This window comes from Lepidochelys kempii, chromosome 20, assembly GCF_965140285.1.
Source record: "Lepidochelys kempii isolate rLepKem1 chromosome 20, rLepKem1.hap1, whole genome shotgun sequence".
NCBI classification, from domain to species: Eukaryota; Metazoa; Chordata; order Testudines; family Cheloniidae; genus Lepidochelys; species Lepidochelys kempii.
The window spans coordinates 21,657,606-21,676,043 of record NC_136399.1 but is presented as its reverse complement, the minus strand read 5'-3'; the positions used below and the strand labels follow the sequence as shown (position 1 = coordinate 21,676,043).

At 51.1% G+C, this 18,438-nt stretch overlaps 1 long non-coding RNA gene across 2 annotated transcripts; it reads left to right on the top strand.

The window, feature by feature from the left end:
- The first annotated feature begins 941 nt into the window (after nucleotides 1–941).
- On the top strand, nucleotides 942–4,858 carry LOC144929615 (uncharacterized). 2 transcript variants are annotated; one of them, XR_013634861.1, is made up of 3 exons: nucleotides 942–1,067; nucleotides 3,118–3,257; nucleotides 4,811–4,858. It is a non-coding gene; the product is annotated as an uncharacterized LOC144929615 (long non-coding RNA). The 2 variants fall into 2 exon arrangements; XR_013634860.1 differs by having other exon boundaries at nucleotides 4,669–4,836.
- Nucleotides 4,859–18,438: the final 13,580 nt, after the last annotated feature.

Below are 18,438 nucleotides of genomic sequence, written 5' to 3'. Positions count from 1 at the left end.
TCAGCACCTCTGCAGGTGGCTATAATGGGTATTTAGGCATAACTGCAGATTTTAGTGCTTAACTTTAGTCACCCAAAGCCTTTGTATTTGTATTGCCCAATCCTATGAGTTGCTGAGTGTTCTCAAACTCCCACTGATGTTGTTGGGAGATAAGGATGCTCTGCCCTTCAAAGAAGGCAGATATAACTCATCCTCCCAAGTTAGCTACTGTGATCCTCCACCTCCATATAAAAAGGTCACTGAATGGTCAGGTTTCTAGTCTCCATCACCACCTCATTCTCCAGTTTACTGTCCCCCTGGGTTCAGGGCCTGTGAGGATTCCTCAGGCAGCAGTTAGCAGAGGAGGGCGAAAGGCAGAGGGAGTCTGGGATGTTATTGCTTACAGCTCTCAATGGGGAGACAATGTTCCTCTAACAGTTGGATATTGGAAGGAAATCAATAGAGACCCCTGTTGAATTGACACATTCAAAAGCGACAATATTAAGTAGTATGGGTTCCCCTAATCTTGTAGTGTTTCCTGTTCTGGTGATTGCTTTCTATATAATATCTAGCAGCTTATTCCCTGTCCATGTCATCATATTATTGTTCCCTAGTATTCTCCTCTCTGTTTATGTGTAGTAAGGGGCACTGTACAAAAGACTGATGACTCTTCACATTTCTTTTTCAGGTGCTGGCCATGTATCTCACAAATAAGGTCAGATGTAAATAACCCAGCCCCAGACTTTGTATTCACTGTGCACACATTTCCTACGAAACTGTTTGAAGTATCTGCTTCAATTGCTCAGAGGCCTGATTTCTTCTTTCAGAGAAATTGGGGCTTCCTGCCTGTCCACTGTAACCATGATGTGCGGGCTTCTTCCCTTGCCCGTTCTCCATGGAGATGGAAGAAGACCTCAGTGCCTCTCTGGGGTCTCTAACCACTCTTTTGGGATCCCCACAAAGCTAGATCTAATCTCTGTAGTTAGTGATCTGGGGACTGGTTCTTAATCATATTCTCTTCTTTGTTTTTCTGGGAATTCAGTGTTGCTGATGAATTCTGGCTTGTAAGCGGCACGGACTGTGTTTTGGTGAGTTAGCCTCCCTCCTGTCTAGCCTATTTCTGGGTCAGAAGGCTATCTGTGAACTGCGTCTGTTTACTTACAGACTTAGGATAGGTGCCTGTAATAGTGCGTGTGGGAAGGCATCTCTGCTTTTCTAAGCCAAGTCCCTGTTTGTATACTGCAAGACTTTATCAGAGAAGACCCATAGGATTCCCTAACTTCCCCCACTGCACTACAAGGGAATGACTGTCATTGGGTATCTCTGATAGGGTATGTCCTGCTGTGCTGACTGGTCTTGTGACTTCTCTGTATCAGGGACCAGCTCATTTTGTTAATAATTCACATTGGACTAGAGCTGGGTGAAGGCTGAAGGGTCAGTTCACTGTAGGGCTCACCAGTTAAACTCCACAGTTCAGAGAATCCTAGAAATGTAGGACTGGAAGGGTCCTAGAAAGATCATCCCAGTCCAGCACTATACTTAGACCCTCCCTTACAGCTCTTTGTCTAATGGGTTCTTAGAAACCTCCAATGATGGTGTCATAAATATAAAGGGAAGGCTAACCACCTTTAAATCCCTGCTGGCTAGAGGAAAAAACCCTTTCACCTGTAAAGGGTTAAGAAGCTAAAGATAACCTCGCTGGCACCTGACCAAAATGACCAGTGAGGAGACAAGATACTTTCAAAGCTGGAGGGTGGGGCAGAAAACAAAGGGTTCTCTCGGTCTCTGTGTGGCCTTTGCCTGGACCAGAGCAAGAATGCAGGTCAGAACTCCTGTAAAAAGTCAGTAAGCAATCTAGCTAGATGTGCATTAGATTCTGTTTTGTTTAAATGGCTGATAAAATAAGTTGTGCTGAATGGAATTCCTGTTTTTGTGTCTTTTTGTAACTTAAGGTTTTGCCTAGAGGGATTCTCTGTGTTTTGAATCTGATTACCCTGTAAGGTATTTACCATCCTGATTTTACAGAGGTGATTCTTTTATTTTTTTCTTCAATTAAAATTCTTCTTTTAAGAACCTGATTGGTTTTTCCTTGTTCTTAAGATCCAAGGGTTTGGGTCTGTGTTCACCTATGCAAATTGGTGAGGATTTTTATCAAGCCTTCCCCAGAAAAGGGGCTGTAGGGTTTGGGAGGATTTTGGGGGGAAAGACGTTTCCAAGCAGGCTCTTTCCCTGTTGTATATTTGTTAGACACTTGGTGGTTGAAGCAATAAGGTCCAGGGGCAAAAGGTAAAATAGTTTGTACCTTGGGGAAGTTTTAACCTAAGCTGGTGAAAATAAGCTTAGGGGGTTTTTCATGCAGGGCCCCACATCTGTACCCTAGAGTTCAGAGTGGGGAAGGAACCTTGACAGATGGGGATTCCACAACCTCCCTTTGAAGCCAGTTCCAGAGATGAACTATCTTTATAGTTAGAAAGTTTTTCCTAATATCTAACCTAAATCTCCCTTGCTGCAGATTAAGCTGATTCCTACTTCCAGTGCACATGGAGAACAGTTGATCAGGGTCCTCTTTAGAACAGTCCTTAGCCAAACCTCAAATATGTTAAGATAAAGAGGCATCTGGAGGAGGGAAAGCAGGTGACAGGGGTATGTGTGCAGCTTTCTTGGCTTGCCCAGGGCTCTGAGTCACCTTGTTACCCATCCGGCGAGAGGAAGATTTTCTCAGGGAGCTGATATCTAGTCAAGCATAACATCACCAGTCTGTTAGCCATCCTACCAATCTCCACAGGGCTCTGCCAGCCCTTGCTCTGCCGTGCACGGTAACAGTAGTTGCACCGCAGCCCCCAAGCCCCTCTGAAAGTGTCCCCCAGTAGCATCAGGTTACAGTCACAGGACACTCACAGAAATTACCAGGTTAGCTGTCCCCAAGGGAACAGAATCCAAACAGCGTGATTGGTACAGCTCAGGATCAGATCTTTGATAACCTCACAGCACTGAGATATATGCAGAGTGGAATAATCCTAAAGTTATTATCAAAGGTTAAGAGTTAAGAGGGACTGAGTCAGGATAATGGAAACAGAACTGGTTACATACAAAATGAAAATCATAACATGCTTCTTAGTCTAAATTTAACATTAACAGGCTAAAATCAACTATTACAGCAGTTTTTCCACCTAAAGTAATCTCCCAGCATCATTAACCACCGTGCCTTGGATCCAACTTTCATGAGGAAGGAAAAAGGCTTTTTGCATGCTGTGACCCCAAAGTAACAGGCACATCTGGTAGGCTCATTGATTAGGGTTACTCTTCTGGGGAGGGAGGGATTCTGTAATTCTATTAATGTGCTGCTTTTGTCACTTGTGTGTTCATATGGAGCTCTACTCCTTCCTTCTGCAAGTGCCCTCCCAATGGAGCTACCCTGCAGGCCCTCGGTTCCCCAGGGCTGGGTCCCTCCAGCCTAGAACTAGATAAACACGCACGCACGTACGCTCACACTAGCAGAGCAAGTCTGAGCGGACCAGGTCAATCAGCCCTCTCCAGCTGATCCTCTCATATGGCCCTGTACTCAATGGGCTGGATTAAGCAGCACTTTCAGCTGCTCCCCTCTTATGTGCCCCAAGTTTAACACATCCCTATCCCACTTTCACGTTACAATTGTACTGGTAGTAACCCACTTCATGAGCAAACCCCACAGTATTTTTGGGCACTACCGGGATCTTTAGCTTAGGTAAAAGAAGGGTTGCTGCAGAGTAAATGGGGGAAGCGGAAAACACCAAAGAGTAAAATTCAGAGAGGGAGAGAGAAGCAACCAGCTGAACCATAAAAGTTATTTATTGAATAATAGTGATAACTACACAAGGAGGGCTAAACAAACATAATGGTTACATTGGAAAGGTTAATACCTGAGGAAGAAAAGAAAACGGAGGGGCGAGGGGGGGGGGGAATCTCACCCACTCCATGAGGCTTGAACTGGGTGGGGTTCCCAGGTAATGGTGGTAGCTCAGGGTCCTGAGTGCTGGAGACAGGCAGAGCCCCCAGCACAATCAGTCAGGAGATGGAATCCCAGTGGAACTGATGCAGAGTTTGGGTCTATACATCAGAACCCTTACTTGGGCATAGGTAGGGGGTTTTGTAGAGAAAATACAATAGTTCAAGGGAGAACACTAGATTTGTTTATGGGTAAACTGATGACTCAAGGGTTTTCTTCTTTGCCTTTGTTTCTGTCTTTCGTGAACAGCACATACCCTTCAATCCCTGTACTCCAGTCATGCCTATTCCACCAGGTTTCTGTTATCCCTAGAGCGTCTGGTTTCACTTCCTGTGTCAGTCGCTCTAGCTCCTCGGTTTTGTTACCCAGCCTCCTTGCATTGGTGTACAGGCATCTTAATTGCTGCTGCTTGGCTTCACCCACATTCCTCGCCCAATTGGGTACAGTCATTCTGCTTCCAGTATCGCCTTCCTGAATGGTATCGGCACTGTCCTTCCTCTAAATGTCCATTCTCCTACCCACTGCTGGTCCTTTCTCCATTGCTGTGTCTGTCCTTCTTGATTTTTTCCTTCCGGTCAATATTAGAATCAGGCATGGAGATTACATGAGCATCTCCCAACCATCTCCTGTGAGTTCCTAGTTTAAAGCTCTTTTAACCAGTTGCACCAACTCCATCCCAAACGGCTATTTCCCTCCCTACTCAGGTTTCGGTCCATCCCATGAGAACAGTCCTCTGCTCGTGAATGCCTCCCAGCAGTCAAACATCCCAAAGCCCTCCTCCTAGCACCACTGCCTGAGCCCTCTATTGATCATCTCATCTTGTCTTGCCTTCACTCTCTCCTCTAGGGAGGGAAGAATCCCACTGAAGATCACCGGAGCCTCCATTTCCTTAAGCATCTTCCCTAGCCTGGCACAGTCTCCCTTGATGCGAGAATCTAGTGTCATTTGTTCCCACATGAGGGACAATCAGTGGATTCTTTCCTGCTCCCATTAGGATCCTCTTCAGCCTCAGATCCACATCCTGAATCTTAGCTCCTGGCAGACAGCTCATCCTGTGCTCCGGATCAGCTCTGGTGACAGGCCTGTGTGTTCTTCTTAGTAGGGGAGTCCCCAGTCATGTTGACCTGCCTCCTCGTGGTGGTGGTGTGATTCTCAGGCCTAGCTCTTGAGCAGCTTTCTCCCCAAGAGGACAGAGCTCCTGCATCACCACAACTTGCCCCCACCCCGGCCTGCCCTTGCCTGGACAGCAGCACCCACAGCGTGGCCAGCTGAGGCATGGGGATGGGCTGTTCCCATCCCTCCCTGCAGGAAGTATCTGCACTTAATATTGTTCAGGGTGCCCTCGGGCAGCTTGGCCAGCTCTATGTCTCTCTCGGCATGGAGAGTGGTGTCTCGGGGCTGCCGGGTCAGGGCTTCCACCTAGAGAAGAACACACAGGCCACAGTAGAGACCAGGTAGGGGAGTCCTTTGCCCTCCCAGCCAAGGGCTGCCTGGCATCCGAGAGAGAGGCACCTGGAGAGGTACAGAACCCAGGCATCCTGGCTCTCTGTTTTAACCCACAAGCCCTCCCCGAGCTTGGAAGAGAACCCAGGAGTCCTGATGCCCAGTCCCACCCTCCTCACTCTAGCCAGGAGACTTATTGAAACATCCCTGAGGGTGAGATTTTATCTGTATTCAGTTGTATTACTGTATTAGAGATAGATTTGCGTGTTTTATTTTATTTTACTTGGTAATTCACTTTGTTCTGTCTGCTACGACTTGGAACCACTTAAATCCTACTTTCTGTATTTAATAAAATCTCTTTTTACTTATTAATTAACCTGGAGTATGTATTAGTATGTGTGGGGGCAAACAGCTGTGCGTATCTCTCTATCCGTGTTATAGAGGGCGGACAATTTATGAGTTTACCTTGTATAAGCTTTATACAGGGTAAAATGGATTTATTTGGGGTTTGGACCACGTTGGGAGTTGAGCATCTGAGTGTTAACGACAGGAACACTTCCTAACCTGTTTTCAATTGAGCCTACAGCGGTTAGGGGACGTGGTTCAGACCTGGGTCTGGGTTTGCAGCAGGCTAGTGGGTCTGGCTCCAACCGGGTAGGGCACTGAAGTCCCAAGCTGCCAGGGCAGGAAAGCAGGGGCAGAAGTAGTCTTGGCACATCAGTTGGCAACCCCAAGGGGGTTTCTGTGATCCAACCCGTCACACTGGCTCAGCCTAATTTCCTGCAGACAGGCAAGGCTGGCACCCAAGGACCACGTTTTGGGCCTACCCTGTGTAACTGTGTGGTCCTTGGGACCCATCACACTGAAGGGGTCACTCCCAAGGGACTGGTTCCAGGGGGGGAGGCATAGGCTAGACCCTGTAGCTCTGTGACAGGGAGGATGACTCACCAGAGAGAAGCGGGGAAGCCTTGGCATTTAACCTCCTGCAGCTGTGTGGGCACGTGTGTGCGCCGGGGCTGCACCAGTGTCCAACCTCGCGGAGTCCACCCCGGAGCCAGGAATAGAGCATGGGGAGCCGGATCCCGCGGCCAAAGGCCAGGCAGGACCGGGAGCCTGCGGCCAAAGGTGGGGCTGGCAGAGGAGGGTGGGCGGGGGGCGGGCAGGAGCTGGTTCTGAGCTGGGAAGTGGCCCTGCATGGCACTGAAGAAGGCACAGCGAGTGACTGGGAGGCCGTGCTGCAGCCCACAGGGCGTATGGCATGATACCCTCACGTGTCACCTCTGCTGCCAAAGTTCCTCCAGGGCAGGCCACGGAGCCGCACCGCCCCCTGAGGCCGAACTGCTGCGGTGCCGGCAGCACTCCGGCTTCACCCCCTGAGCTCTGCTCAGCGAGTCCAACAGAGAGATTCCTGGCAGAGTCCACTTCACAGGGACCGATGCACCAGAGACACTCACCCAGGCGGGTTGATTCGGCAGCTGGAACCCAGCATGAGAAGTGCTCGCTTCACCATGAGCCTTAAAGCACAGGCAGTTCCCGCCAGCCCAGAGCAACGCCATGCCAGCTGTCTCTGACTCCCTTCCTTGGGCCAAGCAGTGAGAGCTCCCAGCCTCTTCCAGAAGCGCACTCTTTTCCCCCCACCTCCCACCACCCAGTCCTTTGGTCTCGAGCCAGGGTCTCTGCTCAGCTTCCCTGCTCAGAGGTGGCGGGGCACTGGTTGCCAGTTATCCATGTCCTGGTGACCGGGGTTTTCCACTGATATGGGTCGGCCTCAGCCAGTCCTGTCTAATGACCACTTCAGCCCCTTCAGACAGCGAGGACACACACACACCCCTCCCCCTCCCCCTCATGTCTCTCAGTCTGCCCTGAGAGCAAACAATCCTTTTCCCCCGCTGGGTAGCCATGCAAAATATAGGGGAAACCGAGGCAACGGGACTCCAAAATATTACCAAAAATTCCCATTTTGTCACACCTGCCCCTGTGGTGTAGGATCCCAAAGAGACAACAGAGCCCCAAGGACTGGGCTGTTCACAGTTAAGCCGAGGCAGGCTGGGTGTGGGCATGCAGCCTGGCTGGAGACCAAGGGAACAGATGGCTGCAGGGTGCTTCTGGGAGCAGAGACTCCAAATAGGAGACCACGAGGATGGAGCTCAAAGGATCAGGACGTGGCACAGCCCTGGCTCCCACCACGACAAACTGTCCCATGCTCACCTGTCTCATGCTAACCTAAGGGTCCCCAACACCCTATTGCAGGGGATTAGTAACTACCCCCGCTCTGGAAAGGCCGCACAGTGTCACTGTAGGTACTAGCTTATGCAGCAATCCCTGACAGGGAAATGTCCCCAAACATGAGCTCACTGTGGGCAGCAGGGGCCGCTGGAGCCCAGAGGCCCAGGCTCAGAGGTGCTGAGGCTGTGTGGCTTGCCCTGCAGAGACAATGTGACCCCTGGGATCTGATGCATTACAGGGCTCACCCCAGGATGCTCTGCAAAGGCCGCAGCTCAGACCCCAGACCCTGTGAATCAGGAACAACCGGTCCCAGCACATAGAGCAGCACCACAAGCCAAGCACCTGACCTGACCCGGCTGCGACCGCATGGGCCACATCACAGGGAGGGGGGCTGCACTGCAGGGTGCCCGGGCTGTACAGTAGCTGGGTTGGCTGCTCCATCAGCGAGGCTGCCCCTGGCCAGGTCTTGGGAGAGGAGGGAGAACCCCCCACAGCCTGCCCTTCGGCGAGTGACTATTCCCGCCTGCCACACACCCCACCCCTGCTGGCAGAGGGACCAATGTGAGCGGGGCAAGGCAGCCACACACAGCACTAGAGGAACTGGAAGCCAGCAGGCTCCCCACAGCTCAAACCAGGGGGAAATTCTTTCCCAGCCCCTCCAGCAGTCCAAGAACAGTGTCTGACCCCATCAGCCCCTCCACCCACCTCCTGGGCAAGTACCAGAGCCTCCCATCCCACCAGGAGCTGTGCTGCCTTGGGCCCGGGACCGTGGGCTATGCCAGCGGGCCAGCACTTCCACTGCCTACGGGAGGGACCACGACACTGCTCCATATCCCCCAGGAACACAATCCCTCCAGGAGACACCACACCTGGCCCCACCTGCCAGGCATAACCCCCCAGCCGCCCCTCCTCACCATGCTGGTCTGGAGCTGATTTTCCACAAAGAGCTTAAGGTTGGGCAGCACGGCTGTGAGCGCTGCATCCTGTGTGGAGAGAGATGCAGACAGCGCCTCAGCGCCGGCAGGCAGGCTGATGCTGCCATCAAAGCCCATGGGCCCAGCCCTCTGGCTGCTCCCCCCAACATCTGGGCATAAGGGTCTGTCTATAGCACCTTCCATCCCAACACACTTTGCTGAGTGTGCAGGGACCACTGGCCCACCACAGAAATGCAGCCACCACTGGAGTGAGGCTGACAGCTGTTCAAGGGGCACGTAACAGTGCAGAAGTAGAAAGGACGTTGAAGTGGAGGGCAAGACTCCAGCAATCCTGGGACACTGTGTCCTGGGCAGGCCCCAGGAGGCCACACCTTCCCAGACACATCCCAGAGGGCCGCTGGGCTCTGGAGAGGCTTCTGCCAAACCCAGGACCACATCTGGGAAGAAGATTCCCATGGGAGATGGGGGATCCTCGGAGCTGGAACGTGACCTGGATGCTGGATTGAACATTCCCAAGTCAGAGAGGAGGGGCATCCTGCTGGGGCAAGTGCAGGTCCTGGGGAGGACTCTGACTGGGATTCCAGCCAAGGTGCCCTGCACTAGGGAAGTGTCCCCAGCCCCCAGGAAATGGTGCTGGTGGGGAGGGTCTCTTCAGGTCCTTGTCCAGTCAGTGGACAGCACCAGAAGGGGGAGCTCTCTGAACGTGGGTGGCCTGGGTAGCACGATGGGTTGAGAGGCTGGGAACTCGTTCGCTCCAGCGACTGCCAGGCTGCGGAGGACAAACTGCCAGGGGCCCCAGCAAGGAACTAGACAGCACCTACCTCCTGCTCATCCTGGGGCTCGGACTCACTCTGCCCCATGTCTGCTCCCGGCCCTGCTCCCAGGCCTGTCCCAGAAAGGTGCCTGAGAACAAGCAGAGACCTTTATGCTGTGCCCTTTGGGGGAAGCCAGGGTCCACCATGCCCAGCTCCCATGACCCCCCAGCACCACAGATCTGCTTCCTCACCTTCCCAATAGTGTCCCTCCCTCACCGAGGGCCCCATTCCCCCCACCCCACCTCCCCAAGACAGCACCCTCCCAGCCAGCCTGTTACCTCCTGGCTGGGAGCACAGGTCACTGGGCAACATGGGGCTGGCCCTTCCCTCACTGATCCTTACCCTACTGCCCTTGACCTGAACTGCAGACACACCTGGGGAGCAGCTGGTCCTGTGGGGCTTCCCACCAGTGCTAGTCCCACTGTTTGGGGCAGGAGTGTTGCTGCTTGACGTCTGCCAAGGAGAAAGGTCTCAGGCAGAGTCCAGACCCTGCCCACTCACCTCCTGAGCCAGGGGTGTCCCTGCCCCATTCCAGGGCAGATGGGCCCTCTGCACCTGCCCTCCAAGTCACCACCTTGTCTATCACCAGACACAGACCGGAGATGCTTTGCCCAAGAACACAGGCACCATGACTCAGACCCCAAGCCCCTGCCAGCCGTGCAGCGTGCGGGGTGTGGAGGAGAGAGTCCCAGTTCGCACTGTGGAAGTGGGCAATTTCCAGCTCAGGACAGGGCTGGGCACTGGGGGTCAGGCCTGTACTGAGACGCAGGGGCTGCCTCCCAGCATGGGCAGACGGGTACACAGGAGTTCGGCTGCTTCCAACAGCAGCACGGCCACGGCAGCCGGTTGACTCCCAGCTGAGTATGTTCCCTGGGGGTGAGCGGGATTGTACTCTGGGGGCCACCCGCACACTGGGGCCACACGGCTATTGTTCACGCGCCAGCTTGTGTAAAACTGTGCCTCTCTCCACCTGGCTAGGGAGCAACCTCCTAGCTGCTGTGCAGATAGACCGGGGTGACCAGCCTGAGACGGAGCCAGAATTTACCAAGGTGCCTTGCCAAAGAGCCACAGTAACACGTCAGCAGCCCCCCGTCAGCCCCCCCCCAACGCCCCCCGTGTCTCCCAGCCGCCAGCAGCACCGCCAACCAGCGCCGAACTCTCCATCCCTCTGCCTCCCCCCGCCGCCATCCGCTGTTCTGTGGCGTGCCGAAGGCTCGCGGGGGAGGGGGGAGGAGGAGCAAGGGCGCGGCAGACTCCGGGGAGGGGGTGGGGGCCTTGGGGGAAGGAGTGGAGTGGGGCTGGGGGCTGGGGCTGGGGCAGAGCCCGGAGTTGAGCAGTGAGCACCCTGTAGCACACTGGGAAGTTGGCGCCAGTAGCTCCAGCCCTGGAGTTGGCGTCGATACAACGAGCCGCATATTAACCTCTGAAGAGCCGCACGTGGCTCTGGAGCCGCAGGGTGGCCGCCCCGAGACAGACCGTAGGCAGGGAGAGGCCAGTTAAGGCCACCCAGGCCGTGTGTTGCCTGGGGCAGATGAGGAAGGATGTCCAAGAGGGGTGCCAGCCCCTAGAGAGGAGGGGGTGATAAGACAGACTCACTCATTCCCTCCAAGAGGGACAACCCCCCGCACCCCCCAATCCCTCGTTAGTAACGTTCTCCCCCATGCTGTGTTGGCTTCCATCAGAGCAGCACTAGCCAGTGCTGCCCCTGCAACCTCTCCTGCCAGTGCTGCCCTGCCCCAGCCCCCCGTGCGGGCGCCGACCCTGGGCTGAAATGGCTCCAGCAGGACATTCTCGCTGCACACCAGGACCTCACCAGGAACTCGCTTGCTGCAGCCTGGACACACGGGCAGGGCAGGCAAAGCGGCGATACACAGGGGCAGCTTAACCTTCGCCGGCCAAGGCCGAGCTCTGTGGTCTCAGGGGAAGGGGATGCCGACAGAGCCCTGGCCGGCCAGGGAACACATGGGAGAGGCTGTTGGAGGGCCAGGGCCAGCACCAGTCCCCTAGGGAGGGCTGTTCACCTCCTCTCTCCACTGTGGAATATCAGAGCTAACTTTGATTCCATTGGGAGTCTCGTTACAGGCTGTGGAGCTCACTTTGGGCTCATGGTGCACCAGCCCTGAGGCTCCCCTACTAGAAGCTGAAATCATGAAAGAGCTAAATTTACTAAGAGCTGCAATCCCTGAGCGCTGTGTTAAGTAGTGGGGGAGCCTGAAGATCTAGTGTGGAGCAGTTTGCGGGACGGCTGGAGCTGCTTGTGGGCTGCGGAGCGGAGCAGTTTGTGGTGCAGCGAGCGGAGCGGAGCGAAGGCCCATGGAGCTGTGGGGCGGTCAGCTTCAGATCACGTAAGGTGCCTTTTACCCCCGCCCCCATCTCCACCCAGGTTGGGAGGTAAAGCTCTGCAGATCAATTTTTGAACTCTGGGGCTGCCCTGACCAGGGACAGAGACTTTTGGGGCATTGGACTTTTGGGACTTTGGGTGATTTGGGGTTGCTGGACTCAAGAACCAAAGGGAAAGGACATGCCCAAATTTGCTTGGGGTGGGTTTTTTTTTGCTCATGGGTTGTGTTATGAATCCTGTTGGTGGTGTTTCCCCAACATAATGCCACATTGTTTCTCTCTGTTATTAAAAGGCTTTTTGCTACACTCAGACTCTGTGCTTGCGAGAAGGGAAGTATTGCCTCTTGGAGGCGCCCAGCGGGGGTGGTATATATTTGTCCCAGGTCACTGAGTGGGGGCTCGAGCCGGTTTGCATTGTGTTATTGTAATGGATCCCCTAGATATTGAACCCGGCCCTTGTTGCTGCCAACTCTGACGGGCAGAAGGGTTACACAGACTTAAAAGTGGCAATTCTTCAACAAAAAAAATCGTCAAAAACAGACTTGAACGAGAAACTGCAGAACTGGAATTAATTTGCAGACTGGACACCATCAAATTAGGCCTGAATAAAGACTGGGAGTGGCTGGGTCACTACAAAAAGTAAAAACAATGAGAAGTCCTTGTGACACCTTAGAGACTAACAAATTTATTTGGGCATAAGCTTTCGTGGGATATAACCCACTTCATCAGATGGGTTTTAGCCCACGAAAGCTTATGCCCTAATAAATCTGTCAGTTGCTAAGGTACCACAAGGACTCCTTGTTGTTTTTGCTGATACAGACTAACATGGCTACCCCTCTGAAACTTGTCACCACTACAAAAAGTAATTTTCCCTCTGCTGATACTCACACCTTCTTATCAACTGTTGGAAATGGGAGACGTCCACCTTGATTGCATTGGCCTTTTAGCACTGACCCAACGCTTGGTAAGGCAACTGCCATCTTTTCATATATATAGTGCTTACTGTATTTTTCACTCCATGCATCTGATGAAGTGGGTTTTAGCCAATGAAAGCTTATGCCCAAATAAATTTGTTAGTCTCTAAGGTGCCACAAGGACTCCTCGTTGTTTTTGCTGATGCAGACTAATGCGGCTACCCCTCTGAAACCTGAATTACGAGAGAGGCAGAAACGGCCACTAGAGGGAGCCATGGAGATTGCACTCTTTGAATCCACAAAGAAAAATACACAGACATTTGAAAAGACCATGGGGCTAGGAAGAAGGGCCTCGGTAGGGCGTGAGTATGATAATGACCCAGGCTTGGTCCTGTCATCCCCCTCGTTATCTTAATGCAAAGAGAAATGATGTGACATTGACCCTGGAACTAGATACAGGAGTGGCGATGCCCATGGTCGCTCAGGGGGTTATGTGGAAGTGTGAAAGGGAAAAGAGGACTTGTGTGCAGGTATTTTAGTTTGGTTAAGAGACCGAGCAAGAAACAGGCCAACCTTAACCCTAATAATGCGAGATTTGTAGAAGCGGGGTTTGTGCGAGGCGGATGGGAAAACTACAAGGGACCTTGCTTTAAGATAAGAATGGAACGCAATGTTGACTCAGGATAATGGGATGAAAAATGTATAAACAGGACACAGATATATGTAACGAAAGGGGATAAATATTGCTTTATATTGTTTGTACTTTGAAGATTTGCCTAAGGACAGACACTCTGTCCAATTGCTGTCATCCCTGAAATTGCATGAATAAACTGTCTCTGATTTGTTGTAAGAGTGAAGACTGAGTTTTCTTCCACAGTTACAAATCCCCTGTGGGATGATTGAGAGACACTGAGCTGCTTTTACAGAATTACAATACTGGGCAGACAGGAGTATTAGGCAGTCTCCCAGTCACTGCAATATATAAAGGTAGCTGTTCCCCATTAGAGTTAATTGTAACGGAAGGAAATGGTCCCCCATTGATGGGCAGAAAGTGGGTATCCAACGTTTGACTGGATTGGAGTGTGGTGCACCACATGCCAGACAGAGATGGGGAACGGAAAGAAAACTACAAAGCTGTATATAATACAGACATGGGATTGGTAGAAGGCACAGCAGCAAGGCTGGTTGCATCTGACAAGGCCATTTCTAAACCCACTGTGACAAAGTGGGAATTTTCTGTGATATTTTTTATTATGCCTATATGTGCCTCAGTTTCCCCTATGAGCTGCAGGGTTACCCTAGGGGGTAAAAAGGCTTGTTTGCTCTCTGAAGAGGCTCAGAGACTCTGGTGTGAATGGCTCCTAACTGTCTGGGGCTTGGGCCCCATATCAATGGAGTTCTCAATAAGACAATGGCAAACCCAATCACAGAGCCTTTGATAGCAATGACCATGGATGGCCCACCTCTCAGCAGGAAGCAAGCAGTGTTTGCCCAGCTGGAGAACAAAGGACTGGGGAGGTGCCAGGGGGTGATTAAGTGTTGGCTTCTGAGGGCTTCTGGGCACACACCTGAACTGGGACAGAGTGATCAGAGGGACAGAGCTTTGGGCTCTGTCCTGACCAGGATGGACTCTGCTGTAACATCCTTGTCTCTGTGCTAGCCAAGGACTTCCTTTGCTGTGTTCCAGCTGGGTGTCCCTACGGATGCTGCTGGAAGAGGAGCATTACTCCATGAGATTGTACAAGTCCCCCTCAGAGATCTGCCTCAGTTGGACTTGCTGAGTGGCACACTCAGTGTGAAGCAGGGGTGCTGAAGGCCCAGAGGTCCAGCCTAAGGAGGCAATGAAGCCATGTGCTTTCCCTGGAGGAAGAGTGAGGTCACTAGGGGCCTGGCTCACTGAAGGAGTTCTCCCAGAGGCTGTTGCAAAGCTGGGCTCATAGCTCCAGTCCTGTGGATTGGTGACAGAGACCTGTGCCATATGCTCTGCGATAGACAGCGGAAAACCAAATGGAGGAATTGCAAAATGGTGTAAGTTCAAGATCATTGAATGGGCTGCCCCAGTTGTGTGTACCCCAAAGAGGGATGGCAGCAGAAGAATTTGTGGGGACTATAACATCACCATAAACTCCGGGCTGAAAGTGGCCCAATATCCAATTGCTAAACTACAAGATTTGCAGAACTGACAGCAGGAGTGATGTTTCCCAAGCTAGACTTGTCTCAAGCCTACCAGCAGGGGGTGCTGGAACCAGATTAAAAAATATCTGACCTTGAAGCCACATAAGGGGCCATTGGGTGTGAAAGCTGACCTTATGACCCCCTTGCGGGGAGCTAGTGCATCTGCTGTGTATCGAAGAGTAACGGTCAGGCGCGGCAGGGGGTGAATGGTGAGGACGGTTATTTTGATGACCTATTGATAACAGAGGAATTCAGAAGGGCTAGAGGAGGTTCTACAGAGATTGTTAACTCTAACGCTATATTTTTGCGAAGATAAGTGTACGTGTTTCAAAACCAGGTTACTCGCTTGGAGCATTGAGGCGGTGGAGAAGGGTAAACCCGTTAAAAGAAGCCACCGAGAATGCACCAGTAACAGAGAATGTCTTGGAGTTTAGATTGTTTCTGGCCCCGTTAAACTGCTATGGAAGGCTACTTCCAAATGGAGCCGCATTAAGCAGTCCGATGTCCACGCTGTTATGGACAAATACGAAGCCAGTTTGGACAGAAAAGGAAAACAAGGGTTTTGAGGCCTCAAAAAAGAATCGGAGTCATTCCAGGCTCCTGGAATATTTCAGTCCGGGATCCCCTAGCACTGGTCTGTGAGTGAGGCCTCTCCTGTAGGTGCTGGGGCTGTCACTGCACACACTGGTAAAGATGGGAGTGAAAACCCCAGAGAATTCACTCCAGAATGTTCTCAAAGGCTGAGAGAAACTATTCACAGATAGAAAAAGAGGCTTTTGGCACCATTTTGGGGGTAATTAAACTCCATGAGGACCTGTTTAGACAAACGTTTGCCCTCATCACTGATCATAAACCCTAGGCCCAAAGGCAGGGGTTCCACTGAACTGAGCTGAGCTTCAGAGATGGGCTGTGATCTCTGCTGCCTACCAGTAGGTGTGTATCATACCCCATCAGAGGCGCTGTCCCATTTGTGTCTTTACACAGGGAAGCAGAGAGGAAAACCCTGTGTGTACAGTCTCTTGGCTCACCACCCTATTACAGCTAAGGAAATTGCTCTGGAAACAACCACAGACCCCGCTTTAGTTAAGGTGATGCACTAAGCACTTTCAGGGTGGCCAAATCACACAATCAAAGAGCAACCTGGCCCTTGCTATTTCAGGAAAGTGGAGTTATCCATGGACAATGGTCGTTTGCCATGGCGCCCATTAGTAATAATACCCGAAAGCTTACAGAAAAGGCTGCTAGTGGAATTACATGAGCAGCACCAAGGGGTGGTAATAACGAAAGGGGAGGTGTGACATAGAGACTCCTTGGCAAAGGGTCCCCTGTTCTTTGCACACATCTCTCACCTCTGACCTGACAAACTCTCTACGCCAACCAGGACTTGCAGGATATTGCTCCATGAACAGTAACGTATAAGGTATCTACAGAAAGCTCAGAACTTGTCAAGATTCATACTCATTACAAGACATACGTATGCACAGGTAATATTTAAGGAATAATATATTAATATTGACAGCATGCTTTATAAACTTGGAGTCAAAGTCAGTCACCAGGGGATAATATGTCTCAGGGACGGCCTGTTTAAGCAGGAGAGAGGTGTACCTGCCCTGGTTGGCCGGTGATGTAATGCAAGGCTCAGTTGTCCAGCCTTGCTCCATCCCAAGACTGTCCATGGAAAACCATCAGAGAGAACTGCAAGTAGTCAAAACCTCTTGGAGGTAAAGAAAGGAACTTTACAACAGACAGGGGATCACCCAGTCTAGGAATAGAGACTGGGAAGCTGGAAGACCAGGTGCCAGCTCATGTCAAGACCCCTAGGCCTCAACTGAACCCTGACAAAGACATAGCTGGAACCAGTCTGGCTCGCCTGGGTGTTAGTGTTGTTAAACTAGGTATTAGGTTTGTGACACAGGGCCAGAAAGGGTTACACAGCTAGCAGGCTGATTGACCCAGATTCAACCTTTAAAGACATATTAGTAGATAATGATTGTGTTTTTTGTCTGTTTACATATTGTTAGAGTTTGACAATGTAAGCAAATGGTTCCTGTCTATCGCTGGATTCTGTTAATTCAGAGATCAAAAGGCAATGTTAACATTTAGATGAATTGTGAATGTCGTAATATCATCGTCCTTATTTCTCTTTGAAGTTTGTGGTAAACTACCTGTAAATGGCTGAAGATGGGCAGTTGCCTTATGTTAATCCATGTAGCTAATTATCGGTGATGCTTAGGAAATAGGAGGTCTCCTCCAAAGCTAGGATAATTGCCTATTGTTCACCCAAGGACTGCACGCTGTCAAGAGGCTGCTAGAAAACTATAAAAAGAACTCTAGGGCCCCAATCCTATCATTTCTGATCTGCTTAAGCTTTATGAGGGGAAGTTTGAGTCACAAGAATGAGGTCTCCAGTCCCACCTGAGTCACCCTGATGTTGGACGTTGGACTGCCACACATATGGACTAATTCTGAAAGTACTTTTTTCAACTCTAAAGCTCACCATCTCTACTATAAGAAAAGGAGGACTTGTGGCACTTTAGAGACTAACCAATTTATTTGAGCATAAGCTTTCGTGAGCTACAGCTCACTTCATCCGATGAAGTGAGCTGTAGCTCACGAAAGCTTATGCTCAAATAAATTGGTTAGTCTCTAAGGTGCCACAAGTACTCCTTTTCTTTTTGCAAATACAGACTAACACGGCTGTTACTCTGAAACCTGCCATCTCTATTATGAAACTGATCTAAGAACTCTATTCATATCTGTATGTGTAATGATCTCTACCCGATACTCTCTCCTTTCATTTTTAATAAATTTTAATTTAGTTGATAAGAATTGGCTGTAAGCATGGATTTGGATAAGATCTGAAATATTCATTAACTTGGTGGGTAATGTGTCCGATCCTTTTGGACTGGTAGAACTTTTTATATAATGAACAAGATTTTCAGTAATCCTCATCATATTTGACTTGGCTGTCTGGGTGGGAGCTGAAGGCTGGGTTGCTATAAGGAAACTATATTTCTGGCTTCTGGGTAACCAGTAAGGTATTGGGGAAGCTGTTTTGTTGCTGGCTTGGTGAATCTAAGTATTAGAATAACTGCCACTTTAATGTATTCTAAGAAGGTCTCTTGTCTAAAAGATCTCCGGCTGTGCTATGCAGGACAGACTGACTGAGCACAGTGGTTCCTTCTGGCCTTGAAATCTATGACTCTATAACCCATTAGATCCCACTCCCCTCCCAGAGCCAGAAATAGAACCCAGGAGTCCTGCCGCCCAGCTGTTGGCTGTGACCACTGTCTCTCCTCCCCAAGACAGACGCAAAACCCAAGACTCCTGAGCCCCAATATCCTGCTGCCGTCTAGTAAATAGCTGTGTAACCCATCATCAAAGTGAGTGCCACCCCACACCCCAGTAGGCTCGCATGGGTGGGGTCGGGGGCTAATCCCTGGCCCTTTTGCCCAGGCAGCATAGCTGGGGCTGGGCTCCTGCCCACATGGTTTAGAAGCAGCTACACACAGGATTTCTGTTGTTCTGGTTTTATTTTTCAGCCGCTGAGTTATTTTAGCACCACCCCATTGGCCGGTTCAAATGCCTGGAGCTGCCGGTCCTGGTGCGCTGGGCAACCCGGACCA